The sequence below is a fragment of the Dermacentor andersoni genome, chromosome 1 (genome assembly GCF_023375885.2).
Source record: "Dermacentor andersoni chromosome 1, qqDerAnde1_hic_scaffold, whole genome shotgun sequence".
Lineage (NCBI taxonomy): Eukaryota > Metazoa > Arthropoda > Arachnida > Ixodida > Ixodidae > Dermacentor > Dermacentor andersoni.
The window spans coordinates 137201191-137219951 of record NC_092814.1 but is presented as its reverse complement, the minus strand read 5'-3'; the positions used below and the strand labels follow the sequence as shown (position 1 = coordinate 137219951).

The 18761-nt window shown below is 44.7% G+C and overlaps 1 long non-coding RNA gene across 2 annotated transcripts; it reads left to right on the top strand.

The window, feature by feature from the left end:
* The first annotated feature begins 5710 nt into the window (after positions 1 to 5710).
* On the top strand, positions 5711 to 18193 carry LOC126545958 (uncharacterized). Of its 2 annotated transcripts, none has more exons than XR_011893440.1 (3): positions 5711 to 5796; positions 8008 to 8438; positions 17992 to 18193. It is a non-coding gene; the product is annotated as an uncharacterized lncRNA (long non-coding RNA). The 2 variants fall into 2 exon arrangements; XR_008608766.1 differs by lacking the exon at positions 5711 to 5796 and adding an exon at positions 5797 to 5883.
* The last annotated feature ends 568 nt before the right edge of the window (positions 18194 to 18761 follow it).

Below are 18761 nucleotides of genomic sequence, written 5' to 3'. Positions count from 1 at the left end.
TACATCCAGTGGATAATATGAGAAAATTAATTTCAGGACGTGCTATTTTAGACATCCTTCGGACATACACAGCATTGAACTTCTGGGGTCTAAAGAAATTCTAAAACTGTAGTCCTATAAATGTCTGAAGGACGTTTTCAAGGGGATGTCCCATAGCGGACATATGTGGGACCAACACAAACAAGCCAACACGTACTATATGATCATATCGCGGCATGTTAAATTTCTTCCACGGCTGCCTTCAGCGTGCACTTTTCCAAAAAGACAATATGTCAGCCAGCAACATGAAGCTGCCACACTCAGGATTAATCTTCCAATGAAGACGATAAATGGAGAAGTTGCAATGAACGGCCGAAACTGCACAAGCATATCGGGAGGCAATGTCAGAAAGCGGTAGGCTGAGCACCGGAGCATCTGCGCATTACCACTTACCGCAAGGCGTAGCGTAATCAATCGTGTCTTACGGTCTCCGAACATGTCGAGAAACGAGTATACTGCAACGGCTGCAACCCCTGCCTAGAAGACAGCAGTGACTACCTTTACCCAGTCGAATCGGCACTCTGTGTTGCATGCACGCTTTGCGCTGATTTGCGCGTAGTCGGTCACATGACTTGACGTCCATGACGGCCGCCATTTTATTTGATCTCTTCTCCCTTCTTGTGGTCATGTGTCATGTTTGGTGCGTTCCGCGTTCAGTGTGCGCGTTTTCTCTGAACGTGGTGGTTGTGTCATGTGCTCATCAGTTGCAGCGTGAACGTTTGTCTCTTCCGGGAAACGTTTTCGTCGTGCGCTTTCGAGCTGCATTTCCGCGGTGCCTGTACGTCTTGCGCTTATCATGAGGTAATTGATAGTTCCTGAAGTTAGTGTTTTTCTATTAGCAGCCCTGACACCTTTTCGACTAGCGTGTCATCGTGTCTGCGCGTAATCGAGTGCCGGCCACTGTACGTCCCTATGGTTTGCGGCCGCGGTAACATTAATTGGCGATTGACCATCCGTCGTGCTCCCGCAATACTGAGTTCGGTCGAATCTTGCAGCTTTTCTGCAAACTTGCCAGCTTACTCCGTGCTATATTGTTTCTGTGCAGCGCTGAGATGCACCGAAAAAATACATTCCGAATACGGAATTTTAGAATCGCTAACTACCATGTAGCCCCCAGGATGGGTCCGCGAGAGTTCTCGTTGTGTCTATAGTGAACAGTGGCGAGTAATAATAAAATAATAATAATTCGCGAAACGCACTTTCCGGTATAGCCTCGTTTGAGCTTCGTTCGCATTATGTTTGCGCAACCGCGATTGCGATAGCAATTGTATAACTGCGTAAGGTTGAAATAACTGAACTTTTGTATGCGTTTGTATCACGGTCGGAGCACTTGCTGAACATTATGGCCTGCCGCGCTGCTGAATTTTACCACGTGTGGCTTTACAGCTCGTATATTGCTCTTGCCAAACAGTGCTGTGCCCGGTTCTTGGAATAACGAAACTTCTGGGCGACTTGCCAGACTTCTGCTTCCTTACACATGATCGGATGCTAGTATGGACGGGACATCAAGTGAAGTTTACTCCTCATCTGTACCTGAGTTTAGAAACGTTGGCGCTGACTCAATCGCTCGTTCGCACGTGGTCGTATCTTTTTAGTACGTAACATTGAAAGTTTTTCTCAGTTGAATGTTTCTGTCACATGCCCGTAATGGTAGCCGTGTCGCCTAAACTTCGTACCTATGCTGTTCGCGCTTTGTTTGGGTAACCGCGTTTACGAATGTAATCGTAAAACTGCATACGTTTGGAGCAACAGAACTTTTGATGGCGTTTATATCGCAATCGGAGAACTTGCTGCACGTGATGGCCGGTCGCGCTGCTGAATTTACCCCCCGCGTGTCTTAAGGGCTTGTATTTGTTTTTGTCAAGCAGTACCGTGCACTTTGTCGGAATAAAGAAACCTTTGGGCGGCTTGTTAGACTTCTGCTTACACACGAACGGGTGCATGCTTGAATGGAATCAAGGTCAACTTCACGTCTCAGCTCTGTAACGCTCGAAACGTTTGCATTGATTATCTCGGTCGTTGTCTTACTTTTTATTAAGAAAGTTTGAGTTGACTCTTTCTGTGACGCGCTCGAAGAATGATTTTTAGCTAAATTTGCGTTTATGTGCTTGCAACTGCTGAAGTGAGCCAGCCCGCAGTAGGTCTCCTACCAACGTACTTTGTGCGCCACCTTTACAAAAGGATATTACATTTTGTTATTGGGGGAGGTGCACCTGCAAAACATTATCTCAGCTGAAATGGTCACATCATTACTCGAAAATGACTGCTTTGGTGACCTTAACCAAAATGTGCCATGGGTGCCGAGTGCATTTGCACTATAAATGGGTGACCATAGAGCAAGCAGCTGTCTGTGTCTACGACTGCTGCATTAGTATCAAGTAACTTCGTTAATGCCTAATGTAGTTGTGACATTTTAGGCATAACTTGTGTTAGTGTATGTCTCTACTGAAGACAGCCAGCAGAAATGCTCTTGTAAGTTCCATATAGTGGCTGACACGTCTGAACTTTCCAGCAAATTTTTCCTTGATGTGCTTGCGACCGCGGAAGTAAGCCCCCAGGAAGCCTCATAACTTCCGTAGCGGCCCTACTGCGAGTCAAATTTTCTTACTGCCCAAAGTGCACTTGTAAACAGTTTAATTACTGCACACTTTTACTGGTCATGGTGCGTCATAACCTCTAATGGCCGAGCTTGTATGATGAAATTATTGAGTCTTGTTTGTTTGCATTGATGGGCTTTACTGAAAACTACTGAGTGCATTTGAGAGTTGAACTTGTCATCTTCCTGCAACTGTTTTATTGAAATAAATGCTGTATATTTAATGAGATTGTGAAATGATTCAGAAGCATGCAGAACACAGTTCTGTAGCTTCGTTCCTTGTTAGCACAAAAAAGTATAGTTCGCATCTCCTGACTGATTGAAGTTTAGCTATATGTTTTGATTTAATGCATCTTCATGAAGTTTCATGTAGTGTATTACCGTAGCAGGGGATTATGTGCACTGCTTAGCTGCATTACAGAAGGCAGGCTAAATAAGGCTGCATTGCAGCCTTCTTTAGCATGCTTTGAAATGCGATGGGCTGTATTCCTGGCCTGTCTCCTGGTACTTCATCCTTTACATGACAAAAATGTTTCGTCGCCTTATTGGACTGCTGGGATGGACCTTCAAGAGCCACCACACCATTCCTTTTTAATCATTGCCTTACAAGCCAATACAAAACCAGGCCACGCTTACCTTTTTAATTGTATGTGAAATGCAACAGGCCTGCTCCACTCCTAGGGCACATTCTGAGGAAGGTCCCTATTAATTTATAATCAATATGGATGCCTTGGGGATATCCTAAATCCACAACTAAATGCCCAACAACATGGACGATTGGTAACACAAAATGTCCCAGAAGCCTCCTACATCCTTGACAAAAATGTCCTTAGGGCGTACTCTGGATGACGCAATAAGAATAATCCCTATTTAAACATATCTTGGACGTCCCAATATCCCATTGTGAAGTTCGTGGGACGTTTCTACGAACTTCAACTCGCGTTCGTAGGACGATCTCATGGAAATCGAAAAATGTTCCACAGGATTTTAACGTATGTACTAGGGACGTTTAAATGTCATCTGTTGGGCATCTACAGGACTTTGGTGGTCCAATGGGTGGTTGGCCGAGTGTTGCTACATAATGGTAGATCCTGGGGATCGAAGCACGCAATTTCTTCGCCTGCGGGTCAATTGCGTTGCCATTGCGATATGTTAGTACACGTCCAGCCGATCAGTGTTCCTAATGCAAGCAGATGTGAAACTTTCTTGCGGTCTATAACGGACACTTCTGAGAGCGCATAGAGCAGCAGGCACGCATGCGGAACACTTTTCTTCTGTAGATTTTTGAACAAAGCCTCCCTTTTATCAAGGTAGCTTGGATACTGCCACAGAAAGTGTTCCATGTCTTGTCTCGTTGTATGACAGAGCAGAGCACAGGCACGCCCCACCTTGAAATGTATTTTAGGCTGATTCGGTCAGTATTAGCCGATGCATTCCTCTCGACGAAACCACTTGGTTATGCAGACCGCATATATCAGAATTCAAAGTCGCCGAAAGTGAGCAAGGACACCTGGCTTCGTAACCTGATTACTCTTTGAGACGTTTGCATTTCCAGGATGCAAAAGTGCTGCGTATGAAAGAGCATCAGCTTTGTGATTTTCATGAATACGAATGTAAGAGGGAATCCAGTGAATGTTCCGTGTGAAGCCTTCTTTATTGAAACCTATAATCAATGTTAGCGACTTGTGCGGAAACTTACTGGGCAGTACACCACGACCATTTTTTTTGCAACGCAGGCGTCGAGCCCGCAAGGGGCGCCCAGTACAGGCGGAGCGTTTAGTTTGTGTGGAGAGAGCCGTTTTCGCTCCTCCGTCGACAGCCATCGACGTGACCAGATACTCTAGCCGGCCAGCCTAAGTAACTCTGAGAGGGTACAAAGAACGCAGCTCCTCTACGGTCCGCGTTTGCTTTCACGAACCCATCATTGTGCACTTGGAGGTTATTTGGGCAAGTTGCGGTCAAATTCCTAAGTATAAGACTTTGCTTGGGGAGATGAACTGCAGCTAACTAAATACAGTCGTGGTGCACTTATATTGCAGCACACATAGAACTGATGCCTGAATGAAAGACTCGAAACTACGAAGAAAAAAAGGAAAATAACAAATTCTTGTCAGGCGCTTATCTTACCAGATGAAGCCACATAAATCTCTCGCGATGAACCCTAGAGGCGGAGCACTATCTGCGAGATACGCCGCTGGGCACCGCATAGTTTTCATTTTAAATTATTTCGTGGGTGGAGCGCGTAATAAGTGGCCTCGTGATACACAACGATGGACGCAGCGCGATTCTGTGCGATAATACATTGGCGTACTGTCTGATTTTTTTTTAGTTTTTAAGGAAAAGATGAGTGCCCCTGACATCACTGCCAACGTCCTCTTATCGTGCCAGAGCTGCAAGCGTCGCGATAGCGTGAATCAGGGGGGCCCGTATTTTCGCTCTATTTTTTTATTTTTAGCTCAACACAAATGGAAGCACTTGCGAAGAGCGCGTAGCCTGTGATGGAGGCTCGCTCAAGCAGAAAGGGTCCATAAATGCAAGCGAAGTATGGGGGGGGGGAGGAGTACCTCGCTATACAGCCATCAGCGAGGGTGCGCTTGGTTTCAATAATTACGCGCCAGATTTGCTAGTGTCTCATCCTGGCTGCGCGCTCTCAGACTCTTGACTCATTCCAGCCTCCCCCTGCCACACACTCGCTTTCGTCGAAGTCTGCCCGCGGCACCCGTGCCACCGGCGGGAAAAGTGGAGCAGTCACTGGCGCGGCACGTCGCTGCTGCATGGTCCAAAGGGACCGCTGCTTTTTTTTCTTTAACGGACGGAAAACCGTGAGAGAAGCCGCCTTCGGCATCTTTTTTTATCTACCGTTCTCAACCGCTAGCTGGCACCGAAAAGGCACGTGCAAAAGAAAAGAGCACGCTCTTCATATTGTTGTTTTCCGGGCACGGCTTCGGAGAGTTCGGCGGCTCTTATACCAGTCGCCGATGTTACCCGTCGACGTACGAGTAGTACGCGCACTCTCCCTCTTTGAACATGTAAAAAGAGTTCCCCTCACCGCTGAGATAAACCTGCAGCCTTTGGCTTTGGTATATAAGCCGACTGCGCAGGTTGTTCAAGGCCAGCGGCTGAGCGGAGACAACGGAATGTCTACGTCAGGCTGTATTCTGGTAAGGTGTTATAAAATAAGTTTGCCTGTTCGTTTATAACGCTTTTAATGCAGTTTTTACCAGACAGTGCGTCAAGTGAACACTAAGGTAAAGGTGCTTTACTGCTTATTGTTCACTTGCGTTGTGAACGTACTCAGTTGTGTCGTCGTTGGAAGCATACGCTCAGTACTCATATGGCGTCCCCACAGAAGACGCTTACGAGACATTATTTTACCCAATATGAAAGTACTAGGAGACGATTTTCACACGCGAGATACTTATATGATGAAGAGGAGTGGCCGCACCAAGCCTTAAAAAATTATGGGGTATAACGTGCCAAAACAACTTTCTGATTATGAGGCACGCCGTAGTGGAGGACTCCGGAAATTTCGACTACCTAGGGATCTTTACCATGCACCTAAATCTAAGTACACGGGTGTTTTCGCATTTCGCCCCCATCGAAACGCGGCCGCCGTGGCCGGGATTCGATCCCGCGACTTCGTGCTCAGCAGCCCAACACCATAGCCACTGAGCAACCACGGCGGGTCGCAGCAAGCCTTAACCTATTTCTTTAATAGAATCTGATCTTATAACGTCATGCCCTCTTTACGTTATTTCTGTGTTCTGGAATGAAAATGGTACATACAGGTCTAGTTAGGCGTAGAAATGTCCAAGCTATCTTGTTCAGCTTAAACCGCATAGTAATCTTCTATTGGAATAGCACTGTGTCATTTTTGGCTTCTTATCAACTGTATTTACCACGTAGTGGTAATTAGAAAAAAACTCATGTGCTACTATTTATGTGTCTGAGAAGAGCTTTAAATACTGGTATACACAATATCCAAGTAAATTACTTCTAGGAATGTCAGCACAAGTGCTATAGATCTTGTTTACCTAATAACATTTTACGACAGATGTGTGTCCTTCATATTGGAATGCTACCCTGATTTGTCCGATAGCAATTATCAATGGCCACCATATATCCTGTTATCATTGTTTGAAGACAGTGTCAGGGCTGGGAAATAGCGCGGTCCGCAAAGCCGTAGCTGCATTGTGTCGCTTTATTGTAAAGCGAAACAGACAAAAGTCTGCGCAGTTCCCTCTATTTAGCACGAATGCGGGGTATATGCTACCCCGATCTGCGCCTGCAACGTGCCATGTGCGCATGCAGTGGATCTGCCATGCGCACGTGGCCCTTGTGGTCGCGCATTGCGGAAGCGCAGCGGACTGCCCATCGCGTGAACGTTCTGCCTGCTGCGGTGGCTCAGTGGCTCTGGCGTTCTGCTCTATCTCTCCACCATCTATCGCACCTCGCAACAAAAAAGAAAAAAAGGAAGAAGAAAAAGAACGAAAAATATGCACACATTATCAGAGGTACACTTGTTTCTAACTAAAGAACCTCGCTCCTACCGTAACTGACTCTACAAGTGTAAGACTGTTATATTATCAGAGAAGGATGGCGAGGTAGACAGTATTAAATGTCCAGTTAGCTCTATGGGGTAAGGTAGGGAAAAAGAAGTAAGAAGCAGAAACTTATGCACGCACCCACGCACGCATAGAGTGAACTCAGTATGCGGGTCTGCATAGGCCAGGTTAGATTTAAAAAAAAAAACGACAGCATTACCTTCGTTGGCTTCTGGCACAACAGCTCGCGAGGCACCTACATTGCAATATTCTGATGCAAGAGTTGTACAGTTGGCTGAATTCACGATTAAAATTAATTTAATTCTGCGGTTCTACGTGCCGAAATCCCGATCTCCGGAGTCCCGTGGCGGACTCCAGATGAATTTCTACCACCTGGGGTTCTTTAACGTGCACCCAATTCACGTGCATGTCTTGCATTTCGTCCCCATCGAAATGCGGCAGCTACAACTTGATCCCGCGACCTCGTGTTTAGCAGCGCTACGCCAAAGCCACTAAGCAACCACGACGGGTTGAATTTACGATCTTGGATGATATTATGTACGATACAGCGTGTGTAGTGGCGATAAGTACTGTTGCTAATTACCTCGCGTACACAGTCATCAGAGGCGTAAGAGTCGTCTATATATAGAGGCCAAAAGGTGCATGTTTTCGTAAAAGCTACCCAGCTATCTTTCTGGCAAGAAGTTCTTACACTTCGGAAGGTTTCATATAGAAGTAGAAGGGTCCAGCTGATGCCAAGTCTCATTCCTTCGATTTCTGTGTACGGCTACCAATTTTATCGCGTGCCCTGCAATCACTTCTACGTAGGTCATCGTTGCGTTCTCACGCACGTTGGGGCTCTCGGCGGCTGGATATGGCCACTACGGTCACGGAGGACACGGAGGCGATGAAGTTGTTGCGTACAAGACAATCCATGGTGGTTATGGGCACGACCATGGTCACGACTACAAGATCCATGCGATCAAGGGCCCTACGTTCGTCGTGAAGACTGTTCACCATATCAAAAAAATTCATCCTGGAGGCGGCTACCTGGGTCACTACAGCTACGGTAAACATGGCCATGGACATGGCGGAGGGCACGGAGGATACGGCAAAGTTCTCATCATCAAGAGCGGACACGGCCTTGATCATGGCCACGGACATGGTTACAGCCACAGACTTGGCGGGGGCCATGGCGGCTACGACAGCTGGTGGTGACGCCCATACCACTTTGTCAAAGCGCCTCTCGTATACCAAAGGTACGCACTTTTCCTCTGGAGACTCTTAAAGAGACCCCGCGAAACCTCTGCTCGCTATGTGCTCCATTTCAGACCATCGTAATTATTTGGGAACGCACTTGCCCTGGTTGCAAAAAATTTAATCAGTGACCATAGGCAGGTTATCTTAGAAATAAATGCACAGCACACTCACAAGCCTAGTAATATTAAGAACAAAACTAAAATGTGAGATGGTTACGAGACGCTCGTTGCAGATGGCTTGCATTGTACATGACGTAGAGTTTGCTCATTTTTTTTTTTTTTATTGTGGCACCAGGGCCGCGATTTTGTAGCGGTGTCTTTCCGATGATAATGTATTTATGCACTATTCGGGACTTACCAGCGGCAACTGTCCCTGAGCTCTGGATTATAAGACGCATAGAATCAACCAGAAGGCATTGCTACCAAATACGGACCCAGCGTAGCTAAACCAGGCTTCAAGCCAATGAGAAAATGAAAAAAAAAAACTGTTAGCAGCATTGAAGATGAGACAATTAGAGAATAAGCACCCTTTAATCGGAAAATCGGGAACTATTTCTAAGTACACTAAAACAGAGAAATTGTCCTTCCTGGAAACTACTGCACCGAATTGGACGAGGTTTGTTACATATAAAAAAAAAAAAAAACTCAAGTCCAGTGAATGTAAAAGCGAATTTTTAATTGAAGCTGTGGATGTCCCAAAAAAGATTGTTGAAAATCAAAACATTAAAAAAAGAAACTATCATTTCTACAGCTCTGCAACTGGGCAATAAAAAGCACATCACCTTTATGTAAATTGCAATTAATAATAGTTTCAAAGTAGGAAAAATTATTGTATTGCACACAACTCTTAAGTGTATCACTAATATTTGAGTAGTACTTATGGAAAGCACTTTTAAACATTGTAACAAATTCACGTAAGCTGTGAATTCACACATAAAATTTTTCCGCTAATAGATGCTCTGCTGGATAGAGCTTATAAAACTGCCATATCTGTTTTTGGGGCTGAGTTACGGATCTGTAATCTTTGTGCGTCTGTTTTTTGAACCTTAGCGATTTTCGGCAACGTTTTTAAAAAAAGTTCGAGCCACAAATCAAAATTATGCATTCTTGTGTCACTAGAATTTAACTGTCTCGCTCAAATGCAACAAATTGCATTCATGTCGCTCAAGCTGTTTTCTCATAAGAGCATTTCGGCGTTTTAAATTATTTTTTTGCTTCGGTTGCCACGCGGCATAACGTCAGTACGAAACTAAATATAAGCATGCAGGCCCGTTTCATATCGATTGCGCAATAGTGACTTATAAAATGTGCCCATAATTAATTTCTGCGTTTTACCTGTATTTGAATGGGGAAATCGGGGTTGGCCTGGAGCTAAAGCTTCCTCATAAAGGGTGCCTTATCAGGTACGGTCATTGCAAACAAACAAGTGCGACGCGCAGATCTCGCGGTGGCGTTTGTATCTGCAGGTTATGAAATGGTTGCGTGGCACGAAAGCGCTTGAAGTCTCAAACAGCAGGCCGCGCGCCCTCCCTTTTGAGGGAGCCACACTCCGAGCGAAAGGGTCAATGCCACAGGCCCGAGTGCCTCTACGCAAGACGCACTGCTTACAACGTCACCGACCGTGGCACGTCACTTCGGTTATTTATCCAATGCGGAACGTGCAATGCCACTACTGGTAATGGACCGCGCAGCAAAATAAAGAAGGAGGAGAAAATAGAAAAACAAGGAGGAGGGCATCGTCGCTTGAACGGCTCTGGTATCGAGCGAACGGAGTGGAATGACGTGAATGGAGCCCGCGGTGTACTGATTGGCGTGATTCACGCTAGTCGTTATTATCATTCTTTTCTTTTTTTTTCATTTTGCGAAATAACTGTTCAGTTAAGTTTAATGACCTAACCTTCAATTGCATTCTAGACACCCTCCGCAAGTGTTCAATGTTGTAGAGGTACGTAATTAAGGCGCACAATACGCTGTGAATCTTACCACGTTCAAAGCCAGGCTTTCGCGTTTAATAAGGACCGAATATGCAAGACAAAACCTGCTGATGTGCCGGGCAAAGAGGGCGGCTGCGTGTTCCCAGTGCGACAAGTTTGATCCATTTTGACGCTCCCCGCCTCGCGGACGAGCCGGCACGGGAATTTCTATAATGTCGTGGGCACAAACCAAACATACGTTGCTTTGACTACAGTTGTTGGTCATTATTCTAAATCAACCACATCTGCATTGACGCTTATTGATTAGATAAATTAAATGGTGCCAATTGAACTTAATTAAATAATCATGTGTTCCAAATCAGAAAAACAAACATGGGGCCCTACAACGTAAAACTATTACAATGTGTTTTTATTCCGATCTCCTGACGTCAAATTTGCGCAACCACCGGCGCAAGCATCGGGCAGTCACCCACAGGGTTTTCTCAACAGACCAATCAGACGTTCAACTCGTTCATAGGAGGTCATTTTTGTTTCCTTGAAAAACGAATAACCTTGCCTACACTGAGCGGCTTGTTCTATCTAATTGGCTGACAAGAGGCGAGGAGCACGCTCAAGTGGAGAGGAATTCGATGGGGCCGAGCCACTGCACTGAAAATCGATAAACCGATAAAGAGGGTGGGGCCAGCGTCAGCGATTGGTCCCATTTATTTTGCTTAGCTTGCGGTGGCTGATCGAAAATCGCGGCGGCATGCAAATGAAGCTTAACAATGACGCTAAAACGGATCCTCAGCTAACAATAATTGGCAGACCGAGGTCGTAAACGTGCCGAAAGTGCTCGATAACGTCACACGACCACGCAAGAAGGTTTAATATACGCAAATAAACCCACGCTCTCCGGCAGGTGCGAGTACCCAATACCTGAGCAATCGGCGCCAGCCATCTTTTATTCCTTTCGGAAGGGGCAGCCTGCGGCTATTCAGAAGAAAATTCAGTTTAATTCGGCATATTAATGCATCTTTAACCCGTACACATCACTTTGACGCGATGAGTTTTTGCAGTTTCGTGACGTCACGTGACAGGCAGGTGAAGTGAGTGCAGCCCGAAAACTCTTGACCAATATCCGAGGGCTAATGGCGAAAAGGCGTCGAATCTGATATAGCTATTTTTCTTTCGATCGGTAAAATCATGCATAATCAGTGTATACATATCCTATCAAATGGGGAGCTATCGCGGTTTTCGTGACGTCACATGACAGACAGGCGACGTGGGGGCTGTCCAAAAATTTTTTGACCAGTCGCGGAGCGCTGATTGTAGTATTGGAATAGGAAAATTTGGAATAGCTTTACCTTATAGCGCTCATGCTCAAGACTAGCATGAACAACACACATCAACATGCAGTGATCGCCGCTCGCGTAATGCCCTCCATTATTTTTTTAATTCTTGGCGACATTCAGTTGGGACAACCAGTATATCGTCCTGGAAATACTTCGGAAAACCTTACCTTGCAGGGCACCTCAATTTAGGTGTCTGGAAATGTTTACTGACGCACGAGGTGAAAAGATTACTTTTCTTGAGGCTGCAATAGCAGATGTCATAAATGAACGGGAGTGTGCTATTAGTGCTGTAACAACTCACATACACATAGTGAACTGTCGAAACCAACACACACTGTCCGAATACGCAGAGTCAGAAATAGCCCCTTGCACGAAGTGTTTCAGGAGTGGGGCAATTTACCTTTACGTCAGACTCCCAAGGTGGTACCCCACTGTACACAACAATATTAGATTCTCCTCAGGACAACAGTGCGGTGATAGCGTTTGGCGCTGTTTTACACTAAGCAATACGCATGACGTAATGCGATAACGATTTGAGTACTGAAGGTTAAGTACCGTAATTCAATCGTTTCTTTTCCAAGAACAAGGTGTGCGGCGAAGTATAACGCGGATAAAGATTAGCCTCGGAAGCACGTCAATTCATGAAGCAAATTGCGTACGATTTCTTGCGTAGTACTTGATTCTAAGATATAATGGAGACACACTGCAGACACCATCGTTTCTTGCCTTGAACCGCTCTTGAATGTGGTGTGAAGGATGGCCGGTGCACACTGGGGCAATTATCCTTCTTCGATGTTGAAATTACACTCGGCACTGGTGGTGAATCACGTGCTCTTCCAGTTGCTATTAATATTACCATCAAAGTTGCAGTACGATCGATTAGAGTCTCTACTTCGGGAATATCTCAGGACTGTTCTTGGTGCGCGAAAGACAGATACTAGCAACAAGGTTTTGCACATGTCGCAGTCACCCTCTCTCCCTCTCTTTGCGTCTCAACGTCTGCATTTGCGAGTGTGCCGCCTCAATGAGACTAAGGCAGGAAGAGTGTTTCTCCAGAGACTTAAGAGGCGGAAGGAATCGCTCGTCTTTGTGCCCCTCAACACACTTCGTGTACTTGGCCTACAATTTACTAAAAAAATTAGACCATCAGCAACCATGGCGGCCATATGAGAGTGTGGAATGTCAACTTACGATTTCCCATATTCTACCAAGCGACTTACACCTATACCTTTCCCCAGTGTAGGGTAGCAAAACGGGCTCAGTCCTGGTTAACCTCCTTGCCTTTCATTTGTCATTTGCTCTCTCTCTCCCTGCACCTATAGCAGAGGCAGAATTTTTGGTGGTAGAACACCTACACAGAATGTATGAGAGTTACCTGCAGCTCTACACCAACGGCTGAGTTGATAAAGAAAATGGAGCTGGTGGAGCGGTGTACGTGATAGCAGCACTCAATGTCACATGGGCCTCCAGGCTTGACCATATCGTGTCTTCTACGGCTTGTGAAAGTTTCGCCATTGTAGCAGCCTTACAGAAACTGAATGCCTATCAGCCTCAGCCTGTAGGTCTCTTTTCAGGCAGCAAGGATGCGCCGCAACTATTACTGCGCGGGTTTCCCATCGACAAGTGGATTCAGCGTGCACTACATGCTGTGAAAAAATTAAAGTCCGATTTACCATCTTGTTCCAGTGGCTGCCCTAGAATATCGGCGTAGCAGGCGACGGAGCTGCTGATGGTCTGGTGCGCAAAGCGCTACTTGTTTTTAGAACTTGGTGTTGTTGGTTGTACTGCGAAGTGTTTCAGACTCCTCCTCCTCCTCCTCCTCCTCCTCCTCCTTTCCAAGAAGCACTATTTACGAGTGGTGGGGCGTCTCGGGTGGCGACCCGGAGGATGAAAGGTGCTGCAATGAACGACTCAGCATAAAATTTAACAATCAGGGCCTTTAAACGTGTTCAGAAATTACAGTCGCCACGACCGGAAATCAAGCGTGCGAACTTGGGCTGAGTAGAAGAACGCTAAGCAATTATTTATTAACTACGGCCAGTTCAAAACTTCATGATATAACACCGTCAGTTAATAAAAAGCTTCCCGCAGAGAAAGTCTCATACTAAGAACGAAACCCCCATACAGTTACTTCTTTTTAGCATATCAGCCTCTCTAGCTTTGTGCATTCGTTTCGCCTTCACAAACAGTGTGTGTGCCCATGAATGTTAGGCTTTTAGAGTCATAGATGTTTGGGCTCTGATCGTTCTGATGACCGCTGGAGCCATTGCTGCAACCCCAGAATTTTTTACAGTAAATTACAATGAAAAAGAAACTGTCACAAAACCCCTGGATTCGACCTTACGCCCAACAGATTGGCAGTGCCGGATTCTACTTCTCAAGCACTTTGCCGATGGTACAGAAATGGAGAATACTGATCCTGGAGAGAACCATCGCGCAAGCAGCTGCCATGATTGCCTAACGCTTGCTCAACATCTGTGTGCTGGATAGAGCTGACGTTAGCGCTATCTATGAGTGCATGTTTCTCGCACTTGCGTAGGCGGTCCTAATTTTTTTTTCCTTTACGTGTAATGACGATGATTGAGCGCGTCTCCTTTGCCTTCCTTAGTATTTTTTTCTAGCCTTAGGCTTCTCACGTTCACTGGTTGGCCTCGCTCGCTGACATCGCCCCGCTTTCTTTAAGGATAGCGTGAAGCGTAATAATGGGGTAGGCCAAATATAACTTTGAGAAAACCTCAATAAATCCAGCACTACGAAGCCAAACAGTTGTTTTACTCGAGACCAATGGCTAACTAGATAGGTCATAGGAGGAAGACAAACCGGCTCTTTACACTTCATCTCCGGGGTGCACAACTTCCGCAAACAAATACAGCTCACACATCTCCTGCTTTCCGAAAAAAGATCGCTCGCTCCCGCCTGCAAATGTTAACCCCAACAAACACCGTACGAAACATGATAAACCTTAGTGCGCATCATACGTGCTTCGCCAGGTTTTGCGTCACTGCTTCGCTTTATGGGCGAACCTAATCTTTTTCGTGATATTTTTCATCACTCGCGGCGCTTTCGCACGCATGCTTCCGATGAGTAGCATGTGTTCCTTCCGGTCAGCCGTCGGACTTTTGCGCCAATTTAAATGAAGTAGTGCGAAGCAAGCGTTGTGAATCTATTCGCTTTATTCACCAGTTTGCCATACATATGGTACACAGGGACTAAATAGTACTGGTAAACTTACATCGAGAACTACGGAGGAAGAGTGTTGATAGCTGTAATTGGAATCGCACCTGCGACCTCGCTGTCAAAGTGTTCATGGAAGCTCTGGCATTGTGGCACATTTGCGAGAAAAATTAAGGTCACTGTTCTTTAGCGTAGGGCCCGTGCAAGGGGGAAATGCATCTGCTGAGTCAGGTTAAAGGGTCGCGCATCGTCCACTTGGCCTAATTTTGGCAGGCCCAATGTGCCCAAATTTGGCCAAGTGGACGATGCGCGACCCTTTAACCTGACTCAGCAGATGCATTTCCCCCAAATTTGGCAATTTTCAGCCAAATAGAAGTCTGCACTAATTTTTCAAAAAGCCTCAAAGTGGCTCTGATATACGCTTAGCAGGAGATTCAAGTAACAAACTATAAATGCGAATGCATAAAGTTCAAGATTGTATTTTTGTCCTTGAGCCTTCAGATGAGTACTATAATTTACTTTCGTAGCGTCAGTGAGATCGATGAAACCACTCATTTAGACTGCTGTGCCTATATTTACAGGCGCTTCGGAGGCCACAGCTGAAAGGTCTTGCCACTTAGTGAATGCCACAGCTCGTTCAGAATAACATTTGCAAGGCCTTTGATGTGTTGCTTATTTACACAAATGAAAAGAATAATTAATAAGCAAGCAAAATTCAACATCTGGACCTTATATTCGCTAACCAACAGTGAGTAAAATGCTGTACTAAATAGTAATGCGTTAAAGGAGAACGTTATTGCGAAGCATTCTTTAAGCTGCCAAAAGAACGAAGGCATCTCAATATCTTCTGGTCTGATGCGAACTGACATGTAACACTGTAGCTACCATAACTTCAATTTGCAATAATAAGAAAGCTGATATAGTGTAATATTTTAACAGTAAGAAGTGTTTAGGTAATCATTAGACCGCCTACAACAATTGTTTCTTCACTACATTCGTCTCTTCAATGCGGTGGACGCTCGATGGGCGTCTAGGCGTCACAGTCTGTTTATTAAATAACTAAATTTGGTTGAATAACACTTTAGGTAAGAGTATGCTTAAAGCAATGTTAACATTGCAGTTGGACGCCGTGGGAAGCTAAAACAATTTACGCGATTTTAATAGCCTGATTCCACGTTGCATAAAGACGTAGTATATCCGTCGTAATGATGAGACGGTGGCCGACGCAGCACACCGTGATCACTTGCATTTATTGAAAGCAAACCCATCAGCGGCTATACGGCATCCATTCCGGTGGAGGATGAAGACCTCTTCTGTTCGCACATGCCGCACGACCCGAGCGACGTGATAAAATCAGAGATGGGGATGTCGCATGATGATGGTCAATGATGAAGATGACACATTTGCGTCTCTTTTACGATACTCGATTGTGAGGTGCCTCTGCATGGCATCTCCGCTCCGAGGTATAGTGTACATAAAAACTCAGTCAGCCAATTGACGCTGCATATTTCTCTTTGGGCGAACACAAAAATTGAGGTTACCACTATTACTGTTAGTAGCATGGGTCAATCGTGAAAAAATTCGCTTTTAATTCCAGCTGATTTCGCAGCCGTATGCTCTGAGCAGTCTCCGAAAGGACTTGCATGTTGTCTTTGGCTCTTCCAGTACAGGACTGCCGGCGTCTTTATTTCTTCGTTGGACCATGTGTCCAGGCACACGTTTTTCTAGGAATTTCAGGCTTCCCCCGATGTCTTATTTGCGCATTTATTGCCGTAGTAGCGATGCTGCAAGGCTATTTAATCAGCTATTAGTCCCTCTATACGCCATTAATTCTCAGCACATGTGCAAAAGAGTGAGTGTGGAAGCTGACAAATACATCCACAATTCCGTACGCGATACATATTGCAAATAGTCTGGAGTCAGACATTAGGAGAATGCGTAAACAGTCTAAATACTTTACCAACGTGAGTCTAGTACAATAGGAAGAAAGTTGAATATTGCAGATGTAGAAAAAAGGGTAGAGTATGCCACCTTTGTTCAGATGATCATTAAAGGCTGAATAAGCCTCCCACCTTCCTTTTAAATAAGCATATATTGCTAATATCATACAAGCACACTCTGAAGTAGAAAACAATGACTGTTAATGACTCTCACGGAAAGGGCGCACAAGTGGTTACTTGACATTGTTTATACCAGGACATGGAAACACTCCGAAAAACTGACTCTTGTAATAATGCTCACCCGTCACTCTAGCGAGTTGATCGTATTTCAATGTTAGAAATTATTTTCTGTTGTTAGCAGGGAAGGTTTATAATTGTTTTTAAAAACACAGCTAGCAGGGACCAAGAGATACAGAAGCAACAATTTGGCAGGAAATCTCACTAGGAACTATGCAGCCATACGGAAAACTGTAGAAATCAAGAAGCGAAGCTTTTTACCTGAAATTGATTCGCAAGCCATATCTATAACTTTTTCGTGAGCAAAGTATTAAGTGATTTTGTTTTTTCCTTTCTACTGTATTAAGGAGTATGCTGCTTATTGCTTGTGCTTCTTTTGTAGCAAAAAAGCGTTCAATGGCGAGATGCGCACTGATCCGTTATGCTATGAGATGTGTTGATATGTAGATGTTACTGTATTAGCATGTCTTATTGCTGTAACAAAATATTTATTCTTGGTATATCCTGACCCTTAATAAACTGCAAATTTTCTGTAGCGTTGCCAGATATCCTAGCGTATGATGTATTATGGATCCACAAAGAGCCTATCATGCGTTCTGTTATTTTAGCATAGTAATGGATCAGGTGGGCAGTTCTAACAAAATTTTTCTTACGTTGGACGTAACGAGCTTGTGTTCTTCCCTTCTAGGGAATGTAGGAGGACTTGACGGCCCATGAACTACAGTCTTATTCGTCATGATTCGACGCAGCGATGCAATGGCGGTTTGATTATTTTGACGCCAGAGTGTCCCAATAACTTTCCTTTAATAAGCATTTAGTTTTACCAATGACTAGTAGCTAGAATGTCATTATACGTTTAGGTTTACGCCAATGAATGTATGCGAGGCAACTTACAAGCACCTATTTATTACCTTTCTTGTTTTCATTCTTTCAGATGCCTTTTAGCAAGCTGCGCTAGAAATGGGGATGCTGTCATTATGCTGCTGAAGTTTCTGTACTTAAAGATGAATTAGTGTGGAAATATTGAGGCCTGCTTGAAATGTTGGCGTGCCACTAATGTTCCTTCCCAGTGCTGAGCGGGAGCTCGGCTCTTGTGCTTGTACATATTATGTAAATAAAAGTTCAAGTATATGCGATATTCTTGCCTGACTTTTCTTGTAATATTTAGAAAAGATTTAGTTATACCTGAGTCTAGCTTTTACACCGCGTTAATGTACGACAAGTGTAACGCATGCCACCACAGTAAAATAGTAATTCCTATCGTGCCTTTATTATAGGCTGGGCGGAATAACCATCAATGTCAAGAATCTGCTTTCTTAGCGCAGCCATTCTACTTAACTTTCTTATGGGTAAATAGCAGCTCACCTGGTGAATTGGCAGGTTTGCCTGGGGAAGTCAATTTGTTCTAGTTGGTTGCAGTGGATGAAAAATAAAGGGTAAAAACAGGAGGCTACAAAGCGGCTAATTCATAATGAAAGCTGGAATGCTTCTCAAATCAATATGGTCTCATTATACAATAAATATGCAGTTCCGTCCTCGATGTGATTGCGTGTCGGAATATAACCTTCTTTCGAGCCACGTACGCCCTCATGCTGGTATAACGTTTTTTTTTTTTTTTTTTAGAAATACAGCACGTTTTTTTAGCGTTTATTTGAAGACAGTGTTCAGTGTTTCTTCGGCACCATTTTGCGAATAAAATATTAT